General features: G+C 38.6%; 1 protein-coding gene across 2 annotated transcripts in view; it reads left to right on the forward strand.

The window, feature by feature from the left end:
- Positions 1-4900: 4900 nt before the first annotated feature.
- SNAP25 (synaptosome associated protein 25) overlaps positions 4901-24008 on the forward strand; it is an 80213-nt gene continuing 61105 nt past the window's right edge. For both annotated transcript variants that reach the window (XM_063444019.1, XM_063444018.1), the window contains exon 1: positions 4901-5075. The gene's annotated coding sequence lies outside the window, so the exon portion shown is untranslated. The remainder of the gene's footprint in view (positions 5076-24008) is intronic.

Here is a 24008-nt window from a genome sequence, read left to right on the forward strand (position 1 = left end):
GCCCTGATTCAGAGTGTATCTATTATCCTCTGTTCAGAGTGTATCTATTATCCTGCTTGTTTAGATATCGCCCTGATTCAGAGTGTATCTATTATCCTGCTTGTTTAGATATCGCCCTGATTCAGAGTGTATCTATTATCCTGCTTGTTTAGATATCGCCCTGATTCAGAGTGTATCTATTATCCTGCTTGTTTAGATATCGCCCTGATTCAGAGTGTATCTATTATCCTGCTTGTTTAGATATCGCCCTGATTCAGAGTGTATCTATTATCCTGCTTGTTTAGATATCACCCTGATTCAGAGTGTATCTATTATCCTGCTTGTTTAGATATCGCCCTGATTCAGAGTGTATCTATTATCCTGCTTGTTTAGATATCGCCCTGATTCAGAGTGTATCTATTATCCTGCATGTTTAGATATCGCCCTGATTCAGAGTGTATCTATTATCCTGCTTGTTTAGATATCGCCCTGATTCAGAGTGTATCTATTATCCTGCTTGTTTAGATATCGCCCTGATTCAGAGTGTATCTATTATCCTGCTTGTTTAGATATCGCCCTGATTCAGAGTGTATCTATTATCCTGCTTGTTTTGATATCGCCCTGATTCAGAGTGTATCTATTATCCTGCTTGTTTAGATATCACCCTGATTCAGAGTGTATCTATTATCCTGCTTGTTTAGATATCGCCCTGATTCAGAGTGTATCTATTATCCTGCTTGTTTAGATATCGCCCTGATTCAGAGTGTATCTATTATCCTGCTTGTTTAGATATCGCCCTGATTCAGAGTGTATCTATTATCCTGCTTGTTTAGATATCACCCTGATTCAGAGTGTATCTATTATCCTGCTTGTTTAGATATCGCCCTGATTCAGAGTGTATCTATTATCCTGCTTGTTTAGATATCGCCCTGATTCAGAGTGTATCTATTATCCTGCGTGTTTAGATATCGCCCTGATTCAGAGTGTATCTATTATCCTGCTTGTTTAGATATCACCCTGATTCAGAGTGTATCTATTATCCTGCTTGTTTAGATATCGCCCTGATTCAGAGTGTATCTATTATCCTGCTTGTTTAGATATCGCCCTGATTCAGAGTGTATCTATTATCCTGCTTGTTTAGATATCGCCCTGATTCAGAGTGTATCTATTATCCTGCTTGTTTAGATATCGCCCTGATTCAGAGTGTATCTATTATCCTGCTTGTTTAGATATCGCCCTGATTCAGAGTGTATCTATTATCCTGCTTGTTTAGATATCGCCCTGATTCAGAGTGTATCTATTATCCTGCGTGTTTAGATATCGCCCTGATTCAGAGTGTATCTATTATCCTGCTTGTTTTGATATCGCCCTGATTCAGAGTGTATCTATTATCCTGCTTGTTTAGATATCGCCCTGATTCAGAGTGTATCTATTATCCTGCTTGTTTAGATATCGCCCTGATTCAGAGTGTATCTATTATCCTGCGTGTTTAGATATCGCCCTGATTCAGAGTGTATCTATTATCCTGCTTGTTTTGATATCACCCTGATTCAGAGTGTATCTATTATCCTGCTTGTTTAGATATCACCCTGATTCAGAGTGTATCTATTATCCTGCTTGTTTAGATATCGCCCTGATTCAGAGTGTATCTATTATCCTGCGTGTTTAGATATCGCCCTGATTCAGAGTGTATCTATTATCCTGCTTGTTTAGATATCGCCCTGATTCAGAGTGTATCTATTATCCTGCTTGTTTAGATATCGCCCTGATTCAGAGTGTATCTATTATCCTGCTTGTTTAGATATCGCCCTGATTCAGAGTGTATCTATTATCCTGCTTGTTTAGATATCGCCCTGATTCAGAGTGTATCTATTATCCTGCTTGTTTAGATATCGCCCTGATTCAGAGTGTATCTATTATCCTGCTTGTTTAGATATCGCCCTGATTCAGAGTGTATCTATTATCCTGCTTGTTTAGATATCGCCCTGATTCAGAGTGTATCTATTATCCTGCTTGTTTAGATATCACCCTGATTCAGAGTGTATCTATTATCCTGCTTGTTTAGATATCGCCCTGATTCAGAGTGTATCTATTATCCTGCTTGTTTAGATATCGCCCTGATTCAGAGTGTATCTATTATCCTGTGTGTTTAGATATCGCCCTGATTCAGAGTGTATCTATTATCCTGCTTGTTTTGATATCACCCTGATTCAGAGTGTATCTATTATCCTGCTTGTTTAGATATCACCCTGATTCAGAGTGTATCTATTATCCTGCTTGTTTGGATATCGCCCTGATTCAGAGTGTCTCTATTATCCTGCGTGTTTAGATATCGCCCTGATTCAGAGTGTATCTATTATCCTGCTTGTTTTGATATCACCCTGATTCAGAGTGTATCTATTATCCTGCTTGTTTGGATATCGCCCTGATTCAGAGTGTATCTATTATCCTGCTTGTTTAGATATCACCCTGATTCAGAGTGTATCTATTATCCTGCTTGTTTAGATATCGCCCTGATTCAGAGTGTATCTATTATCCTGCTTGTTTAGATATCGCCCTGATTCAGAGTGTATCTATTATCCTGCTTGTTTTGATATCGCCCTGATTCAGAGTGTATCTATTATCCTGCTTGTTTTGATATCGCCCTGATTCAGAGTGTATCTATTATCCTGCTTGTTTAGATATCGCCCTGATTCAGAGTGTATCTATTATCCTGCTTGTTTGGATATCGCCCTGATCCAGAGTGTATCTATTATCCTGCTTGTTTAGATATCGCCCTGATTCAGAGTGTATCTATTATCCTGCTTGTTTAGATATCGCCCTGATTCAGAGTGTATCTATTATCCTGCTTGTTTTGATATCGCCCTGATTCAGAGTGTATCTATTATCCTGCTTGTTTAGATATCGCCCTGATTCAGAGTGTATCTATTATCCTGCTTGTTTGGATATCGCCCTGATCCAGAGTGTATCTATTATCCTGCTTGTTTAGATATCGCCCTGATTCAGAGTGTATCTATTATCCTGCTTGTTTAGATATCGCCCTGATTCAGAGTGTATCTATTATCCTGCTTGTTTAGATATCGCCCTGATTCAGAGTGTATCTATTATCCTGTGTGTTTAGATATCGCCCTGATTCAGAGTGTATCTATTATCCTGCTTGTTTTGATATCGCCCTGATTCAGAGTGTATCTATTATCCTGCTTGTTTGGATATCGCCCTGATTCAGAGTGTATCTATTATCCTGCTTGTTTAGATATCGCCCTGATTCAGAGTGTATCTATTATCCTGCTTGTTTAGATATCACCCTGATTCAGAGTGTATCTATTATCCTGCTTGTTTAGATATCGCCCTGATTCAGAGTGTATCTATTATCCTGCTTGTTTTGATATCACCCTGATTCAGAGTGTATCTATTATCCTGCTTGTTTAGATATCACCCTGATTCTGTGTGTGTGTATATATGTATGTGTGTTTTTCTGTGTGAGTGTGTGCCTGTGTGTGTATGTTTCTGTGTGAGTGTGTGCCTGTGTGTGTATGTTTCTGTGTGAGTGTGTGCCTGTGTGTGTATGTTTCTGTGTGTGTGTGCGCCAGTGTGTTTTTCTGTGTGAGTGTGTGCCTGTGTGTGTATGTTTCTGTGTGAGTGTGTGCCTGTGTGTGTATGTTTCTGTGTGTGTGTGTGCGCCAGTGTGTTTTTCTGTGTGAGTGTGTGCCTGTGTGTGTGTTTCTGTGTGTGTGTGTCTGTATATCTGTGTGTATGCCTATGTGTGTGTCTGTGCCTGTGTGTGCTTTTGTGTGTGTTTTTCTGCTTATTTCTGTGTGTGTGTATATATGTATGTGTGTTTTTCTGTGTGAGTGTGTGCCTGTGTGTGTATGTTTCTGTGTGAGTGTGTGCCTGTGTGTGTATGTTTCTGTGTGAGTGTGTGCCTGTGTGTGTATGTTTCTGTGTGTGTGTGCGCCAGTGTGTTTTTCTGTGTGAGTGTGTGCCTGTGTGTGTATGTTTCTGTGTGAGTGTGTGCCTGTGTGTGTATGTTTCTGTGTGTGTGTGTGCGCCAGTGTGTTTTTCTGTGTGAGTGTGTGCCTGTGTGTGTGTTTCTGTGTGTGTGTGTCTGTATATCTGTGTGTATGCCTATGTGTGTGTCTGTGCCTGTGTGTGCTTTTGTGTGTTTTTCTGCTTATTTCTGTGTGTGTGTATATATGTATGTGTGTTTTTCTGTGTGAGTGTATGCCTGTGTGTGTATGTTTATCTGTGTGTGTTTGTGTGTGTGCGCCAGTGTGTTTTTCTGTGTGAGTGTGTGCCTGTGTGTGTGTTTCTGTGTGTGTGTGTCTGTGTGTGTGTGTGTGTGTGTGTGTGTGTGTGTCTGTATATCTGTGTGTGTGTGCCTCTGTGTGTGTGTCAGCATTGCATCCAATGACAGACAGATCATGAATTCTGCTTCAGAGTTCTCATCACGTTTTCTCCAGCATGTTACACCCATCAGGGGACAGAATTCACTTAAAAAGCTCGTCTTCCTCAGCTGCCCACGTAGATTCCCCATATATGGAGCAGACGCCAGAGAGGGATATCCCTTTGGACCACCCCTTTGGCGAAAATAAATCAGTGCTGCATTAGCTGACTTCTAACCAAAATAATTCCAGTAAAAAAAAATAAAGAAAAAAATATAGCAATGCACTAGGTTAATGAAATGCTTTGTTAAATTGCTATATGTGTTATTCTTCTTTTTATTTATTTTTTACTTTACAGAAATGTTTTGGGAATCATAACCCATTTTAAAATGCGAAGGATTGCAGCATTATACAGCAGACGATGACTCAAGCTGCACCCCAACCCCCTCTCCTCCCCCTCGCCCCCCACCTCCAGCCTCTCCACTGACCACACCCCCCAGCCCTATGATAAATGTTTATTATAAGCTGCTGACGTCAAGAAGGACAGCCATCTTTGATGAGGGCAGAGCTCTTTTCATTGAAGAAGGAGACTCGAGGAGGTCAGGAACGGTGGTTCTTGCCTCCTGCAGCAACAGCCTTAAAAATAAGGTTTTCTAATAGTGGTAGTCGCCTTAGATAATTGCCTCGGCTGGAGCTGGTTACACGCCACTCACGGTAAGGAAAAAACAATCAGGTGTCATTATGGTTGTGTGTCTGATTTTTCTTCTCCTTCCTGATTTTTGTCTCAATTATTATTTTGTATTATTATTTTTGACTTGTTTATACGTCTTTCCTTCGAATTCAGGGAAGGGAGCGCTATTTGTTGATGGCTTTGCTCTTGCTGGTTGATGAGAACGGTAATTAATGATAGTTATCAGTGCCCAGATTTCCATGGGAAGGGAGAGTCGCAGGCGGTGGTTTGAGAATCTCCTGCACGGTTTGATGCAGTGTGTCCCCAGAGGAAGGCTAGCCCGCACGGAACACAGAACGTTCCATCTATGATTCAATGTTTACTAGGTGAACGTTCCATTCTGACATTCAATGTTTACTTGGCGAACGTTCCATTCTATGACACAATGTTACTGAGTGAACGTTCCATTCTAAGTTACCGGTTGAACGCTCCATTCTATGATACAATGTTTCTGGGTGAACGTTCCATTCTATGATACAATGTTTCTGGGTGAACGTTCTATGCTGGGTGGGCGGATTCAGCACCGCAGACGGTGGACAGCGTTCACCTCTGCAGAGATCCTTCTCCTGCAGCAAATACTAGGGAGCAGCCTGCTGCATTGTGCGGATTATAGCCTGTAGATATATAATACAGGCTGTATAGCTCTGCTCCCATATACTAATATAGCTCTACACCCATATACTAATATAGTAATCGAGCTCTGCCCTTATATACTAATATAGTTCTGCTCCCATATACTACAGGCTATATAGCTCTGCTCCAATATACTAATATAGCTCTGCCCCATATACTAATAGAGCCGTGCACCCATATACTATTATAGCTCTGCTCTTATATAGTAATCGATCGCTGCTCTTATATACTAACATAGCTTTGCTTTTATATACTAATAGAGCTCTGCTCCCATATATTAATATAGTGCTCATATACTGATATAGCTCTGCTCCCATATACTATATGCTATATAGCTATCTGTCCTCCCCATACTACATACTATATAGCTATCTGTCCTCCCTCATACCGCATGCTATATAGCTATCTATCCTCCCTCAGACTTCATGCTATATAGCTATCTGTCCTCCCCCATACTGCATGCTATATAGCTATCTATCCCCCCCCCCCATATTGCATGCTATATAGCTATCTGTCCTCCCACATACTGCATGCTATATAGCTATCTGTCCTCCCCCATACTGCATGCTATATCGCTATCTATCCCCCCCATATTGCATGCTATACAGCTATCTGTCCTCCCCCATACTGCATGCTATATAGCTATCTATCCCCCCATATTGCATGCTCTATAGCTATCTGTCCTCCTCCATACTGAATGCTATATAGCTATCTATCCCCCCCATATTGCATGCTCTATAGCTATCTGTCCTCCCCCATACTGCATGCTATATAGCTATCTGTCCTCCACCATACTGCATGCTATACAGCTATCTGTCCTCCCCCATACTGCATGCTATATAGCTATCTATCCCCCCATATTGCATGCTCTATAGCTATCTGTCCTCCTCCATACTGAATGCTATATAGCTATCTATCCCCCCCATATTGCATGCTCTATAGCTATCTGTCCTCCCCCATACTGCATGCTATAGCTATCTGTACTCCCCCATACTGCATGCTATATAGCTATCTGTCCTCCCCCATACTGCATGCTATATAGCTATCTGACCTCCCCCATACTGCATGCTATATAGCTATCTGTCCTCCCCCATACTGCATGCTATAGCTATCTGTACTCCCCCATACTGCATGCTATATAGCTATCTGTCCTCCCCCATACTGCATGCTATATAGCTATCTGACCTCCCCCATACTGCATGCTATATAGCTATCTGTCCTCCACCATACTGCATGCTATATAGCTATCTGTCCTCCCCCATACTGCATGCTATATAGCTATCTGACCTCCCCCATATTGCATGCTCTATAGCTATCTGTCCTCCCCCATACTGCATGCTATAGCTATCTGTACTCCCCCATACTGCATGCTATATAGCTATCTGTCCTCCACCATACTGCATGCTATATAGCTATCTGTCCTCCCCCATACTGCATGCTATATAGCTATCTGACCTCCCCCATATTGCATGCTCTATAGCTATCTGTCCTCCCCCATACTGCATGCTATAGCTATCTGTACTCCCCCATACTGCATGCTATATAGCTATCTGTCCTCCACCATACTGAATGCTATATAGCTATCTGTCCTCCCCCATACTGCATGCTATATAGCTATCTGACCTCCCCCATACTGCATGATATATAGCGATCTATCCTCCCCCATACTGCATGCTATATAGCTATCTGTCCTCCCCCATACTGCATGCTATATAGATACCTGTCCTCCCTCAGACTTCATGCTATATAGCTATCTGTCCTCCCCATACTGCATGCTATATAGCTATCTGTCCTCCCCCATTCTGCATGCTATATAGCTATCTGTCCTCCCCCATTCTGCATGCTATATAGCTATCTGCCCTCCCCCATACTGCATGCTATATAGCTATCTGTCCTCCCCCATATTGCATGCTATATAGATATCTGTCCTCCCCCATCATGCATGCTATATAGATATCTGTCCTCCCTCAGACTTCATGCTATATAGCTATCTGCCCTCCCCCATACTGCATGCTATATAGTTATCTATCCTCACCCATTCTGCATGCTATATAGCTATCTGTCCTCCCCCATATTGCATGCTATATAGCTATCTGTCCTCTCCCATACTGCATGCTATATAGCTATCTGGCCTCCCCCACAATGCATGCTATATAGCTATCTGTCCTCCCCCATATTGCATGCTATATAGCTATCTGTCCTCCCCCATACTGAATGCTTTATAGCGATCTATCCTCACCCATAATGCATGCTATATAGCTATCTGTCCTCCCCCATCATGCATGCTATATAGATATCTGTCCTCCCCCATACTGAATGCTATATAGCTATCTGTCCTCCCCATACTGTATCCTATATAGCTATCTATCCTCCCCCATTCTGCATGCTGTAAATATATCTGTCCTCCCCCATACTTCATGCTAAATAGCTATCTGTCCTCCCCTATACTGCATACCATATAGCTATCTGTCCTCCCCCATACTGCATGCTATATAGCTATCTGTCCTCCCCCATACTGCATGCTATATAGCTAGTTTTTGCTACTATACAGCATGATTTGTAGATAGCCAGTACTGCATGCTTTAGTTTGATGTATTTCTTTTTAGCTGGGAGGCTGATGGGGTATTGTAGATGAAAGCTTTGGTTCTCACTCACACTGGCAGAAGGAAATTGTTTAGCTGATTTAGCATGATAAGATGATGGAGCCACACAAACCTAGAAATGCATATAGACAGAGGTCCTATTAAAATTTCTGATATCTGTGTATATATATTCCTTGCAATCGTGTGTATGTGTGTGTGTTTGTGTTTGTGTGTGTGTGTGTGTATGCATGTGTGTGTGTGTGTGTATGTGTGTATGTGTGTGTGTGTATGTGTGTGCACCCATACATACACACATACGCACACATGCATACTCACTTTGATATTGCTGTTAATGTTAATAAAAAATTTGTTGGCGCTTAAATGGCTGGCAATATTGCAATTTTGCTGCACGCCCAGACAGTCCTGCGTAGTTGCGTCAAAAGGCAGCCTTTGAAGCTGACAGATTTACGTGATGGGGCATTAGTAATTACTGCTGGTTTTGTTACCCACTATCGAGAAAGGAAGAGGGAGGGGTTTCTGCATTACAGCTCCAGTGGGGAGGGAGGCAGGATCCTTGTACAACATTAACTGTAGAGGGAGCGGTACAAACTCAGTGCCAGTGCCTGCAGGTTTGTTTATAAAGCCAGGGTTTAGTATTGAAAGGGTGTTGACAAGAATGGCAAGAAAGGCTGCAGGACAAGTCGTTTTCTTTGTTGTTTTTTTTTTTTTTTTTTTAAACTAGTTCCTATAAATAGAAAGCCTTAATTGATAAATGTGACAGTCCTCTACTGGGGGTAAATATAGTATCCCTGTACCCCATTCATGGCAGTAATTATCCTACTAAGTGCCTTTAATTGGTTACAGAACCCAACTTGTAATCAGACTACAAGGTGTTCATTACCTTCGTATTAAGAAATTAAAGTGGTTTGTGCGTTTAACCCAGTAGAATCCAGCTTCCTGCGTGCCTACGCATATAACATAAGACCGTAGAGCACCTTTGTGGCTAGTAAGCGAGACATTTACAATGTAACTGCAATGACTGTGATATTTTCAGGGCAGCGAAGTGACTCGGTAAACCCCACCCCATTACTGCACCTCTAGAATAAGATAAGATTAAGAGGGTGCTCTTCCAAAGGAATTTGGCATCAGCTGTTGCAAACCCGTCTGTGAGCATCACAAGACAAAAATAATCTAATAAAAATGTGATCTGATTTTAGCACGCAGACACTTACATCCTATGTGATTCTCAGTGGAGAATTTACATTGGTATAGAAAGACAGGCGTCTGCAGTTTAGACGTGTTCATATATCAAAGCAAACAGCCACAGCCAACAGAGAAAATGGCCTGAAATTAGTTGATTATGGCTGTCGACACATTTTATTTACATGAAAAAAAAAAACAGTTTTAAAAGATTCGATAGAATATATTAGCGTCATATTATGCATAGTTATTAGGATGCTAAACAGCAATGTTATGTTCTGCTTTATAAAATGCTTGTGGAGACCCATAAATGACATTTTTATGCTGTTGGTGAAAATTGTGTTTTTAACATGATTCAGTGTGGAAGGATTTGACATAATGACACATTCATAGTTAAATAGTTACCTAGTTACATAGTGATTTAGATTGAAAAAAATGACTCAAGGATGAGTCAGGTATAGACTTTCACACATCCCGTTTTTTCTGTAAAAGGAGTTAAAATACCCAGTTTCAAATTATTTTTAATTTTGACATATAAAGAATTTTTTTTTTTTTGACTCAAAAATGCCATTCAGCATGTGTTTTGTTCATTCTGTGGATTAGAGAATTGTAGGGTATTAAGATATATAATTCGAAGATAAATAATTGACATGAAAGGGACATCTTTACCAATGCATATAACAATTTTCAATTATTTAAGGAAGGAAACCCAACAAACATGATTGTGTTGAAACAGATAGCATTTGTGTAAATGGAAGTAAGCCGAACATTTATAAGAATTGGAATTAAGGAGGTGAAACGTATCTACAACATACAACTGATCAGTTGGTAAGGTAGTTACAGCTTAGTATAGGCATATGTGAAAATGAGATGGAAACAATGTATCTTAGATTGTTTTGTGTGTCTCCATGTTAAGATCAATAGGTCAGTTCCCCTTGGGAATTTCTTAATGCTTAGTGAAGTAAGATAACTCTGTGTCAGGAATATTTGGCATGCTCTGGTCAAATAATGATTCTATTATGCGTTTAAACTTAATCTAAACCATAAAGGCATATTACATTTACAACGATCCTAATATGCCGATTCATAATTACTGTTGAATATTTTTCCCTATATTATATAAGGATATATATATATATATTATTAATATTATTATTTTATTATCTATATAGCACCAGCAAATTCCGTAGCTCTGTACAATGGGTGTATGTATATATATATATATATATATATATATATATATATATATATATTTATATACCTATTGTGATCTTGAGAAAGACCTTATAAAGGTCGAAACGTTGATCCATTGAACATTTTCTTTGCACAATAAATCAAGTTTAAATTTTCAAATCCAGGTGTGCACCTTCTGATTTTTCTCTATATATATTTTCACGGGTTTGCACCCTGGTTATAGCATTTAAATACTGTTATAAGGAAGAGTTCCAAAAATATTTTTGGACTATATATATATTTGTGCTCGCAATTTCTAATACATAATGGAATACCGAAGTAGATGTAAGTTGGTTGGGGTGTGCCGAAACCAACATACGAGTAGGCCTGTAATGAAAAGAGGCCCCACAAAGGTGAAATGTATATATAGATGGGTGTAGGTGGGTGGGGACAAACAGCTTGAACGGCAAAGGTGAGTAGGGGGGTAGGAGTTTAAATAGGGGTCATAACTCCTCCCAAAAAATCAGGCCAAATGGTCTTAACTTGTGCTCGGAATTTCTAATACGTAATGGAATGCAGACGGAGATGCAAGTCAGTTGGGGTGTGCCGAAACCGACATATGAGTAGGCCTGTAAAAAAGAGGGCAAAAGGAGGATTCAAAGTATACACACTTTATTGCAATTCATACAGCTAGATTTCTGAAAGCTTGTCGGAGCTCCCTCTCTGGTCGATGTATATAAGTATTATAAATTGAGTATTTCCAGCGTCCCAGTCTCTTAATGATGTGGACTGGGGTGTTAGAGCTTGAAGCTGATGATGCTGCACCTATACTGAATGAGTGACCAGAGAAGGAAGGTGGGTTGTAGCCTAACCTTGATAGTAGGGTTCTGACGTGAGAATTGAATTTAGCTGTGGTGAGTGGGTGCCCTTGGAGTAGTAATAGTGGAGTGTCAGGTGAGTGCGTGTGGTGAGACAAGAGGAGAATAGCAAGTACTTTTACTGGGCACCAAACGTTCTCGGTAGGGAAGAGGGGAATGATAGTTGGATAAGCGGTGTGATTGGTTTTGGTAGACGATAATGAGAGAATGTAGTGGTCTTTTACCTTCTTTAGGTGAGAAAGTTTAAGGCATAGTGCAGTATCTCCTTGACAGATGATACTACATAATAACAGATTCCCACCCATTTGAACCAACTGAGCAGACAATTTCCACATGTTGACATCAGTTATAAAGCACGTTATAGTTACAAAGATATACAAATGACACAAAATGGGCAGCCATTCCATAAGAGGAAGTCAGGTGCATGATGGGAAATACATAAATTAGTTCCAGTTCTGTGGGGAAATTGCAGAATCCTAATAATGAATGACAGAACACATATGTTGATTTTATTATCTCCTAAACCTTGATATTAGAGGCTTCACTTTTAGAAAATATGAAATTCTGGGAAATAATGAGTTTGGAAATCATATCTCCAGGAAATGTTGATTCAGCTATAGAATTGTGTTCCAGGTTTGTCATTGGGTATCTGCTTAACTGGGCTGTTTTTTTTTTCTTTTTTTTAATAACAATAACACGGTGGAATAAAATTTATTTATAGTTTGTGTATGTGGGTGGAGAAGGAGGAGGGATGAGAACAAACCATTTTAGAGATCAAGATATTTGCTCAAACGAGTGATATAATCAACTCAGTTCTACGCAGATGGTTTATACGATACATTATGGAACAGTTTAGTCTGTGATAGTAGTTCATGTAAGGCCCTTGGAACCTTTTGATCCTATATGAGTATTTTATTCTATCAATAAATACTTGTTTGTTTGGTTTACACGCTGTTCAGAGTTTCAGAGTATGTTAGCACCCACATACCAATATAGTAAAAAATATAGTATTTGCTCTGTATAGGTATACAACAGAGTGTTTTATTTACACATACGAAAGGCTTAAGAAATCAGAATATTTTAGTTACTCTTAGTCACTGTTCTTTCCTGCATTCTGTTCAAATAAAAGTAATTTTGCATAGGCAGCAAATCAATAACGCCCATATTAAATTTTCAGATTCAAATTGCATTACCTCACTGAAAGCGACTATCAAGCACTATAGTATGTATATGGTTGCTGATGAGGCTCTTGTTGATTTACTCATCATATTAAGATGTCAAACCAGCAACATCCTACATATTTAATGACCAGTGGCAAAGTCATTCGAAGAGCATTGTATGAAATGGCAAATCAGAGCATAGACAGTCAATTATGCTGCACACAGTACATAAAGTGAGTTACAATCTACTCAAAATCTAAAATCTGTCTAAAATTACGAGTGCGGCTATCTGAGTAGAAACTGGGAGAAACCCTAATTTGGTGGAATACTTGCTGGAGTTGTGTGGCATTGGCCATGTCGGCTAGCGCAGTAGAAACAGAGATACAGTGCACTGAGATGGATGGGATTGTTAATAAGTGTGTATTACCAATGGTCAGCAGGACCAGATGGTCAAAGACAAAAGGCAGGATAAATCTTACGGTCTTATAGCAAGAGTAGTCAAGGGTCTGGGAAACATGGGATCATGGAAGTAAGAAGGTCAAAGGTATGGATTAGCATCTCAGGAACAACATCTTAGGGACATCAAAAACTGCTAAACCAGGAAATGAAAATGGAAACATTGTGATCTGGCAATGGAGGAGAGGGAAGGGCTGCTTGGGTGGATAACAGGATACAGGTATTTAGCAGCTAATCATTATCTTGCAGCACGACTGCAAAGTGACTGATCTTAGCTGGGTCTTTAGATCACTGGTGTGATGTATAACACTTTCAACAGCCTATGTAATGCAACACAAAGCCCCTTGGACCTGGAAGACAATAGATGTGGGTGGAGCCAGGAATAGATAAATAAGGCAGTACCTTCATCACAGAGCAACTCCATGCAAACAAGAATACCACCATTTTACTTAAGAGACAGATTTCTCTGATATAAAATGTTGTCAATTGTTCTTTTATTTATTTTTTCTCAACTACTTTTTTTAAATATTAATCTGTCCAATATCAAAATGCTTTACAAACAGTATAATTGATACAATAGTATAGTGGTAACTGTAATAATGAGGCAGGCAGCACCTTGACTAATCAGTTGTTAACAGGAATCCGGGACGCTGGACTGCAGATATAACAGAATGGTTTTTATAAAGGTCTTCATCATGATATGCACAATCCCCAGAGGATGAGAGCCCTGATTGTTCTGCAACAGAGAAGACAGAAGCCAATCGGTAAATCTCATAGTTAGTAGGGTCTTTAAGATAGAGCTTTGGTCAGCAATGGAAATTCAAAACAATATTTAGACACAGAATCACAGGAGAATAGGAATTCTGGAATGTGGCCTAATCACTGAAACACGACCTCATCTGAGAAGGTGATGCAACGCAGTATTGCAGTTTATACCCATCTGAATCAGTAATCAAATTCACATTTTCAATTTGGCTATCAATGATGTTCATGCGAGAAAATAGCTCATTGGGGCTGGGTTTCACAATTGGCAGAGTAGGCAGCTGCCTATAGGCTCAGGCCTGCTAGGGAGGCCTATCCTGTCTAGAAATTTGTACTTGGTCCTTTTTATATATATTAGAATAAATGATTGGGAAGAGAGTGAAAGGTGCTTATTGACTCTTTTTGGCATCCTCCAAGTCAGACAATAAGCAAAAACAAAGTGTATATTTTTGGGGGGAGGGCATATGATACTTCTGTGCTTTCATACACCAGAGGTGTACACCAGGCTGCATACATCCTGTGCCCAGATAGAGTATTTGCAAAAACTGACAAGTGGAGTATCCTGCTTAATAGTCAGAATGTGACCTTGATTTTCCAGTTGTTTGTAATGATCATAAAATATCAGGATTTATTGATTGATTCATTGAGATAATTTATTCTGAATATAGTTGCTTGAGTACTTAAACATATGCACTTCTTATTTGCATGTCTGGTAAAGACTCATTGAGAATTCGACAAGAACAAGTGATGGACCTTTCAATGGGCTGGTGTACTTACTGCTTCCAGGGTCAGCTATCTCAGAGGTTTTCCATGTATAACCATGAGAAGCTTTCCAATCTCACTAAGTATGTGAATCCCTACAAAAGAGAATGATTTACTAAGACACAGTTAAGGAATAGAACAATAGAACAGTTCTCTCGGTCATCATAATTAGTAGTTCATATTGATTTCTGGTTGACAATTACTTTTTTGACTGATCTTCTCAAAGTTATCAATGCAGACGGAGTCAGGTGTTTTCACTAGCAATAAACCCGTGTTCAAAGCCGTCACCTGATATGCAGATTAGGCACTTGCTGACAAACTTAGAAGATTATTGAAAGACATGCATCTGTAAATATATTGTACTTGTTTGGTTTTGACTGGATTTCCAGCTTTGCTATATATTTCAGATATTTTTAAACAACACAATAAGCTAAAGAAACTCTTAGAAATCATCTCAATAAGTAGAGAGGGGGGGGGGGGGGGCAGGGGAGAAAAAAGTGCACTGACAGTGTAATTAATGATCAGGTTTAAAACAAAGCCACAACCTGGTCTCCGCAGACCATCAGATTTTCCAGCAAATTAAATACATTTAGGGGTATCTTTTCACATACTAGTTGAAAAATGAATTGCATGTTTTTGCATTATCTCCTAAATGCATGAAATACGAGGCAATCAACTCCAGTCAACAATGTTCCCATAATGGTAAAAAATGGGAGTAAAATATTTCAACTTTTAAAATATTGAGTTGGAAAGTGCTGGCATTCTTTACAGTAATGTTGTTTTTACATTGTGTCATTTTTAGTTAGTACTTTGAGTTAGGGGAGGCAGATTTAGGTAGGACATAGGGTTAGTGTGGTTAGGTTGCCTCGGAGTACTGAGAGTTAATGTGTACATAACCTTGAAAGGTAGGTACCCATTAAAACTAAGTTCCTTTTATCATAAATAGAAATCCAGTCGGTTTACCACACAACAAAAAAAGGACAGGAAAGAAAAGAAGCACTCCACAGAATGTGGCAAAAGAGTGCAAATTGCAGAAAAAATAATGTTCAACAATTACAAAAAATGGGTAGCACAAACTCAAATGTGCACAAACAAGATACCTGTCTCACCGTAAGCCTTGCATACTCTAATTTACCTCTAACTCTAAACACTCCCTAACCCTGTAGTGTAATGCTAAAACACTAGCCTAACATTGTATTTAATTCCCTTGTCCCTTGTACACAATCTCATAGCCACTATTACCGTAAAGTGATACTATAGGCACCACAATAACCTCACCTTAATAAAACAGTATTAGTGTAAAGATCATGCTCCTTCAATTTCACTAGTCAATTCTCTGCCATTTAGGAGTTATCTCACTTTTGTTTCTGTACATGCAGCCCTATCCACACCTCCCTTGGCTGTGAATGACACAGTCTGTATAAATTTTATTTTAATCAGATGTTAACTTGCTTTAGACGTTTTTGTCTTCTGTTCTGTCAATTGAACTTTAATAATACAAAGGAGGCTACTGTGTACAGAGTAGGAGATAAGGAATTCTAAATTAAACAGAATATGCAGTAAAGGAAGTGTAAATATTAGATCTCTCTTTAAAGGAAGGCTGTGTATGCAGGGAGGTGTGGCTAGGCTGTGTAAACAAAGTGCTTTACCTCCTAAATGGTAGAGATTTGAGAATGGAGACTGCAGGGGCATGATCTATACACCAAAACTGCTTCATTAAGCTAAAGTTTTTTTTATTGCCTGTAGTTCCACTTTAACAATGCATCTGTCATTTTGCAGAATTTCCACATGGTCATTACACCATATTATAGAACTGCAACATTTTCCAGTTGAGAATTAAAAAACATACATAAAAATATTTTTTTTTTACCAAAAACACAAACATAAAACAAATGCTGTAAATTATCCTCTTTTATATAGACATGTCCAAACTGAACTTTGGCTTCTGGCTGTAGAGACAAATTAATGTTACAGCAAGGTTAAGGGTAACCAGAAAACAGCTTGGAACAGTAATAATGTTAGCATACGAAAAACATGCACATTTCATAATGGGATTAAACATATAGTGTCCATTTATAGAAAGTTCAGGACCTTTGAAGATACGAGACGTTAATGAATATATCTTGTTATAAACACAATTCAGCAGTGCGTTCTTCGAATAAGGGAGATTAGGGAAGGTCAGTTTTCTCATGTGTTTGACTCACTGAAGGCCTTTAATTACGGAGTTTTATCTTCTCTAAGGGAAGCATTGAATGCACTTCTTTAAAACAATAGATCATGTTTTTTTTCTAATTCACAAGACAAGTTATTTTCCAGAATTCTCATTTCACTTATTTCGCTCCCTTTTTCTTTGCCTTTTCTCGCTTAGATGCTCGTACCACATGTACCAGACTTTACGTATTAGAAAAAATCCCCCCCCCACCCTCTTTTACTTTATCACTGCTTTTTGTGAGAAAGCAGGTACAGTCACCTTTGGCCATTTATTTTTGTAATTATTTGAGGATACTTTTTAATCCTCCATTAATATATATTATTTAAATTCCCTTTGTGTTCCTCCAGTTTGTATATGCTTGATATTTACATTTTTATCTGTTGTTCATTCCTTATTCCTAATTCCTACCTCGGTGTCTTCTTAACTTATCAATAAAATAATTTACAAAAATATAGACAATGGATGGATGGATAGACAGATAGATAGATAGATAGATAGATAATAGATGGATAGATATATAGGGGGAGAGTAGATAGATAGATATATAGAGATAGATAGATAGATAGAGATATAGATAGATACAAATAGATAGATAGTGGATGGATAAATAGATAGATACAGATAGATATATTATGCACAATTAATTATAGTAAAATCAATCTTTAGAATCAATTAATGTATACACTGTTTTACTAATACATTTATTCCTGGGCATTAAAATAAGTCAAGTGGATTGTTTTAGAATTAAGTAAATTATACTGAGACTGAGACGGTCATAGATGACAGTCATTACGGTTTACAGAGTTCAGTTTGCTTTAATGCACACGTTGTTCTATAAATAATATAGATGTTTTTCATTCAAATTTGTTTCTCAATGAATGGTCCAAAGTCACTATATGATTGCAGAACATGGTGCTTCCATACATGCTTCCACTCCATTGAAAAAAATTAAAGGGCTGAGCAACCACTTCAGTAATTTAAAGGGGTTATGGTGCTTGGAGTCTGTATGGGCAGCGTTTGTGTGTGAAACTCTGTACATTCAGAGATATTGTATGATGCTGCTTGCAAGATAAGCATCCGGATTCTGCAGTACTGCAGATGTCGGATTTGCGTCACTGGCCATTAGATGGCGGGAACCCAGGTAAGAGGGCACGGTAGTGGTTATTATGCTTGGAGTAACAGATCAGAGAGACTGTCTGAACCTAGGTGCATATATATGGCCATTTACAAAAGATAGGGATTAGTTTTTTTCATTTTTTTTATATACTTCATTAACTTGATAAAAGGATTATTATATTAAAAAAATAGTCTTTAAGTTTCACTATGTAATATATTTACGCAGTCTGACAAGAGATATCTGACCATAAAGTTCGGCCTTTCTCACATCTGTTTTTTGCTGTTGATCCAAAAGAAGTTAGAAGCACTTCCAATTTTGCAACAAACTAGCAAAAAAAAGAATTCTTGACCCCAGAATATCAGTCAGATGTATCATTGGTACAAGAAGCTATTACCCCACAATTTAGAAATGCTATCCCTTAATATTTTTTTCATTTTTTTTTTGGTATGCATCCAGTTGCTGTTTAAACATCTGTATAGACCAGGGTTGCCTAACAGGTAGATCCCCAGATGTTGTAAAACTACAACTCGCATGATGCTTTGCATGCCTTTAGAATGCATTTAGAATGACAAAGCCTCGTGGGAGTTGTAGTTCTACATCATCTGGGGATCTACCTATTGGGCAGCCCTGGTATAGACTCTAATAAAACCACTTCTTCAAGATAAAACCACTTCCACATCTTTATTGCAAATCTATGCAAATTAAGTATGCCACCAACAAAAACAGCCAAAGTAAAAAATGGGACAAATCACAATATAAAAGGCTGAGATTGCCTAACGCGTTTCACACCTAAAATGGGTGTTTTCTCATTTATCAATTAGATTCCCATTTATTTAAGCTCCAGACTTCAACCAGTGTGGAAGCTTTCTTTGACAGGGTTTCACTCAGCATCGCTAGTTTTCTGCGGAGGGTTAGTAAATCCCACTCATCACTGATACTGAACATGGTCAAAGTATAAAGCTATAGATTCTAGAATCCGGGAAGGGAAAGGGGGTATGCTCTGAGCGCACTACACTTTTGAAGCAAGCTGAAAAGCATATGTTGGCATTATGCACACACATATACTTCATACATTGTGTTGACATTTTTAGGAAACTAAATTCCCAAATACCAATAAACAGAGAGACCATTTGACCTTACTGTATGTGACAATATGTCAGACCCTCTATGAAATGCAGAACAATGGATGTTATATCATCTCTCAACCAATATTCCTCTAAAGGTTGAATAAATAATTGAAAACTGAAATTGTGTAAATGTTTGAATTTTTTTGTGATTCTCATTGTATGTTTTAAACAAATAATGCCTATTCATTAAGGTGTGAATTGTTGGGAATTCAACCTGAATTTCAAATTTTAATAAAATACATCTTGTTAGTTAAGAGATTAAGGGAGAGATACTGGGGCGAAGAATGGTTTAGCTAATATAATACCTCCCGGAAAAGTAGCATTTGACTTGTAGTTGTATTAATTTACATTGTATCACATCTTCTTTAACTTGCTTAGAAAACTGGTATTTTCTGATCACATTCCAAGTCACGTTGGAAGAAGTAGTAGATTTTTTTTTTTTTTTTAGCAATAAATGTCTTGTCTTTTCTTGTATATCAAAAAATGTTCCATATAACATACATTGAACCAAAGACCAATAAGTTAAATAATTAAAGGAACACAAATGTATTCCTTACCCTATAGTGTAAAAATCCCTATCTAGCACTGGCCCAGGAAGAACCTCTAGTAGCCATCTGAAGAGTGGCCAGTGGAGGTGTCCCTTGGAGTTATGTAAACACTGCATTTTGTCTGAAAATACAATGTTTACTGTAAAAAACCTGAAGGGACTGATTATACACAATAAACTGTAGTTGTTCTGGTGACTATAGTGTCCCTTTTACATGTTTTACTGATTTGGGATTTATTTTACTTTATAGCTTCTTTGTGTCTTATCCTTACTGTGTTGAAGAGAAGTGGTGACTAGTGTATAATGGTACCATCCTTCAAGAATGAGAATCCATTAATTCAGAACTGCAATTATATGATTGTTGTATGTGTTGAAATGCAAAAATGACAAGTGTTAACATACTAACATACTGTTGACTTGTTTCAAGCTATACAACAATCGTGATGATCATAGCACGATGTACTGTATAATAAGATAAGTTACGAGATACATTTATTTTATTCGTATGTATATAACTTTTAATGGGTCTCTCTGCATCATATGTAGACTATAATATTTTCTTCAAGTTTCGTTTATTTGTTACATAAATCCTTAGATGGTACTTTGTTGTGTATATTTAGCTTTACATAAATAACTGCTCTTAATTGCACTTTAAAGAAAAGAAAACTGCAGAGCTTGTAGAAATGAGTTCTGTTTTTGGATCTCTGCTAGAAAAATGCTTACAAGGTAACTCTCACATTACACTGCCGCAGTGGTGGCCCACTAGTCAGATCCGATTCTGTTATACGAGTAAAGTTAGGTATCCCAAGAAAAAACTTCCATTGTCATGTGTGGGATATATATTTAATATGTTCAACCTAAATTTTCTATCATAGTTATTCTTTATTCCTTCTGATTTTTTTATTTAGTAGATCCTAAGACATCCTAAACGTATCTGAGCCATCAACAAAAACAGCCACAGTGAAAAAATGTATCAAATACAATACAGACGCTAAAATTGCTTAACGCGTTCCACACCTAAAAGGTTGCTTTCTCGTTCCTCAAATAGGTTTTAATTTATTAAAGCTCCAGTCTTCAACTAGCATAGAAGCAAATTTATTTGACTGGGTTTCACTCAGCACCTCTGCATTTCTTCGGAGGGATAGTTAATCCCACCCATCACTAATAGTGTACACAAAAAATTGATCAAAGTAGAGAGCTATATTTGACCCTACTTTATGGGACAATATGTCAGATCTTCTATGAAATACTGAATAATGGATGATGCATAATCTCTAAAATATTTTATCTCAACCAATATTCCTGTAAAGGATAAATAAATAATTTAAAAACTGAAATTGTGTAAACTTCTGAATATATTTGTGGTTCTCGTGCTAGGTTTCACACAAATCATGGTTATTCATTAAAGGACCACTATAGGCACCCAGACCACTTCAGCTTAATGAAGTGGTCTGGGTGCCAGGTCCAGCTAGGTTTAACCCTTTTTTCTATAAACATAGCAGTTTCAGAGGGTTAATCCAGCCTCTAGTGGCTGTCTCATTGACAGCCGCTAGAGACACTTCCGCGCTTCTCACTGTGATTTTCACAGTGAGAAGATGCCAGCATCCATAGGAAAGCATTGAGAATACTTTCCTATGAACTGGCTGAACGCACGCGCGGATCGTGCCGCGCATGCGCATTCAGCCGAGGAGATGGAGAGGAGGAGGAGAGGAGGAGGAGAGGAATAGAGAGTCCCCCGCCCGGCTCTGGAGAAAGAGGTAAATTTAATCCCTTCCACCCCCTAGAGCCCGGCACGTTTGCCTTCTCTGAACTGGGTTGTGATGTAATTTGTTAAATCTTTAATATAAAAGAAAACAGTGCACCTCGCGGAAAGGGTTAACACAAATTATAGGTGATTTTCGATATTTTATTCTAGACAATGGACAGTTACCCTTTAAACTATCCTAAAAAATGTCGCCAGTGTAATCTTTTACATAAATAGAGAACATTGGTTGAAGACACCCATCTTTGTAATACAGATCAGGTGTGTTTTGTCTATGTTGTCTAGCGTGTTATCCTGGAAAGATACCTAGATTTCTCTAGTCATTAAAACACAATGGTCTCTTAAGTATCAGATCTGAAGTGTAACAATAACTACAGAGTCAGCCTGCCCCTTATGAATGTTCTAGTGAGAGACAGAAGGTAGAGGATACCAATGAGAAGACCAACAATTTTGTTAGATGTGACTGGTGTGCTCTGTATACAGCAACCAAGCAAACGTGACCTTTAATCATTCTTGGGGAAAGGTGTTTGTATAGTGATAAAATATCCTCTAAAAACAGGATGGCAGCATCACGTGAGGAGGAGAACATTGACTTGACATGATTAATGACTTAGGCAGCACTTAATCATAAGTTCTCTTAGGTGAAGGTGAAAGAGATAACATAATCCAATCTAAAAGGACTTAATTTCATACCTTGAAGGACTGGGAAGGTAGATGTAGGTTTGCACCACTATACAGTTGTAGTCTGAAACTTATTCAACCCACATAATAGAATCCCTCACAACATCACAAGGAATGTATTAGTTGCATCAGGTTTGCTTGAGCTGGAAAACTTAAAATACCTGAGCTGGCTAGAGCTTTGTTGAGTGTCACATTTGACTGCATGTTAGAAATATGGTTAAGTCAAAAGAATGGTCCACAAAGTTGTGCAAAGATGATCGCCCTTCACAAACAAGGAGCAGGATGCAAAAAGATAGCAAGGGCACTGAATGTTCACCTAAGTTATTCACTTAAGTTAGTATAATTATTAATTCAGAATTGATTTAAAGAGACTTTCAAATCTTAGGCCAAATTCGCCCAATTGGAAGAATTTTCCAACTGAGCTATATTTTTAGTTTGTCTATTTTATTTGTTTATTTATCTATTTTAATAAATTCTTTCTTTAGTGTACAAGCTCAGTTTAAGAAAAGGAGTAGCACAGCATTTTTAGTTATATGCCTGCGTATTTCTACATTAAATATTTAAAAAAACATTTGATATACTTTTTAATTTTATTTATTTAAACAGAGTTGTAAACGTTACAGGGAAAGAAGGACAGTATATAAAGATATACAATTTTACTATTTTAGCCTTAAATTTGACTTTCACTTAGAATTCACTTTAATTAATCCTGGATATCTTAGCGCACTGTGGCACAAAATGTGTAAGTGTGCGTTTGGACCCCCAAAGCCTTTACACTGATATTAGAATACACTGTATATATACACACTATTAGAATGTATTTGTCAATTGTTTTTCCTCAGTGTGGGTGAATTCTTTGAAAACAGATTTCTTTCTATACCATGTGGGTTTGTGATTATGTGGCACTTAGTTAGAGATCCCAAGAATTGCAATGACTGAGCACAGAGTGTCACCTAAATGCAAGTCTGGCCCCTCTGGCGACGATTGGATAGTGCAGACATTACATCATATAAATTATTTGCTGATACAGTTGTGGCTACATTGTCATAATTTACACATTATCCATGCAGCTTTAGATGAGGCACCAGGCATGGGTGCTGAGGAGATCCCTACTTTTTACTAACCCAAAGATTCATTGTTGAACCGCTGCCTGTTCGTGACTTTCCCTTTTATATTATGTGTATTTCCCTATGTTTTTGTGTACTGTGCCCGCTCCCGATATCTCATTTAGAATGTTAGGTTAGAATGTTCTCACTTTGCAACCTAAGTGTCAAACCACAAAAAGCAAGGGAAACAATTAATGAGCGCTCCCCTGGGTGGCCACCCTTTCATTAGACGAACGCCAACCAGGGGGAGTGTTCGCGGGTTGTTTCCCGGCCCGTTCGTGCCTGAATGAGGACCGCCCCTGCGCCCCATTAAAACGTTTGCACCAATTAATCAGAACGTTCGCACTGGCAACATAGGTGTGAAACCTCAAGGGAAGTAATTAATGAGTGCTCCCCTGGGTGTCTACCATTCGTACTGACGAATGGTGGCCAGGGGGATCATTCATACCACGAAAAGAGACGCTTCCCTTGTCTGAGTTCAACACCGGGGCCTCTCAAACTGATGTTAATCGCAAAAGGAGCCATTGTGAGGGTCCCTGAGATTGGTGTGGACACTTTTGGGGCACTGGCTAGTTTGACGCTTTCCTGTGCCCAAGGGGCAAAGAGACCAGCTATTTTCCTGCAGACAGGCTTTCCTGTGCCTGGGAGACAAAGGGACTGTCCCTTTTTCCCGCGCCTGGACTTCCAGGCACAGACACTCCTGGGAAGAAGACCCCTGGTGGTTGGTGTGGGAAACCCTGTGGATTTAGTGGCGTGCTT

This window comes from Pelobates fuscus, chromosome 2, assembly GCF_036172605.1.
Source record: "Pelobates fuscus isolate aPelFus1 chromosome 2, aPelFus1.pri, whole genome shotgun sequence".
Classification (NCBI taxonomy): Eukaryota; Metazoa; Chordata; class Amphibia; order Anura; family Pelobatidae; genus Pelobates; species Pelobates fuscus.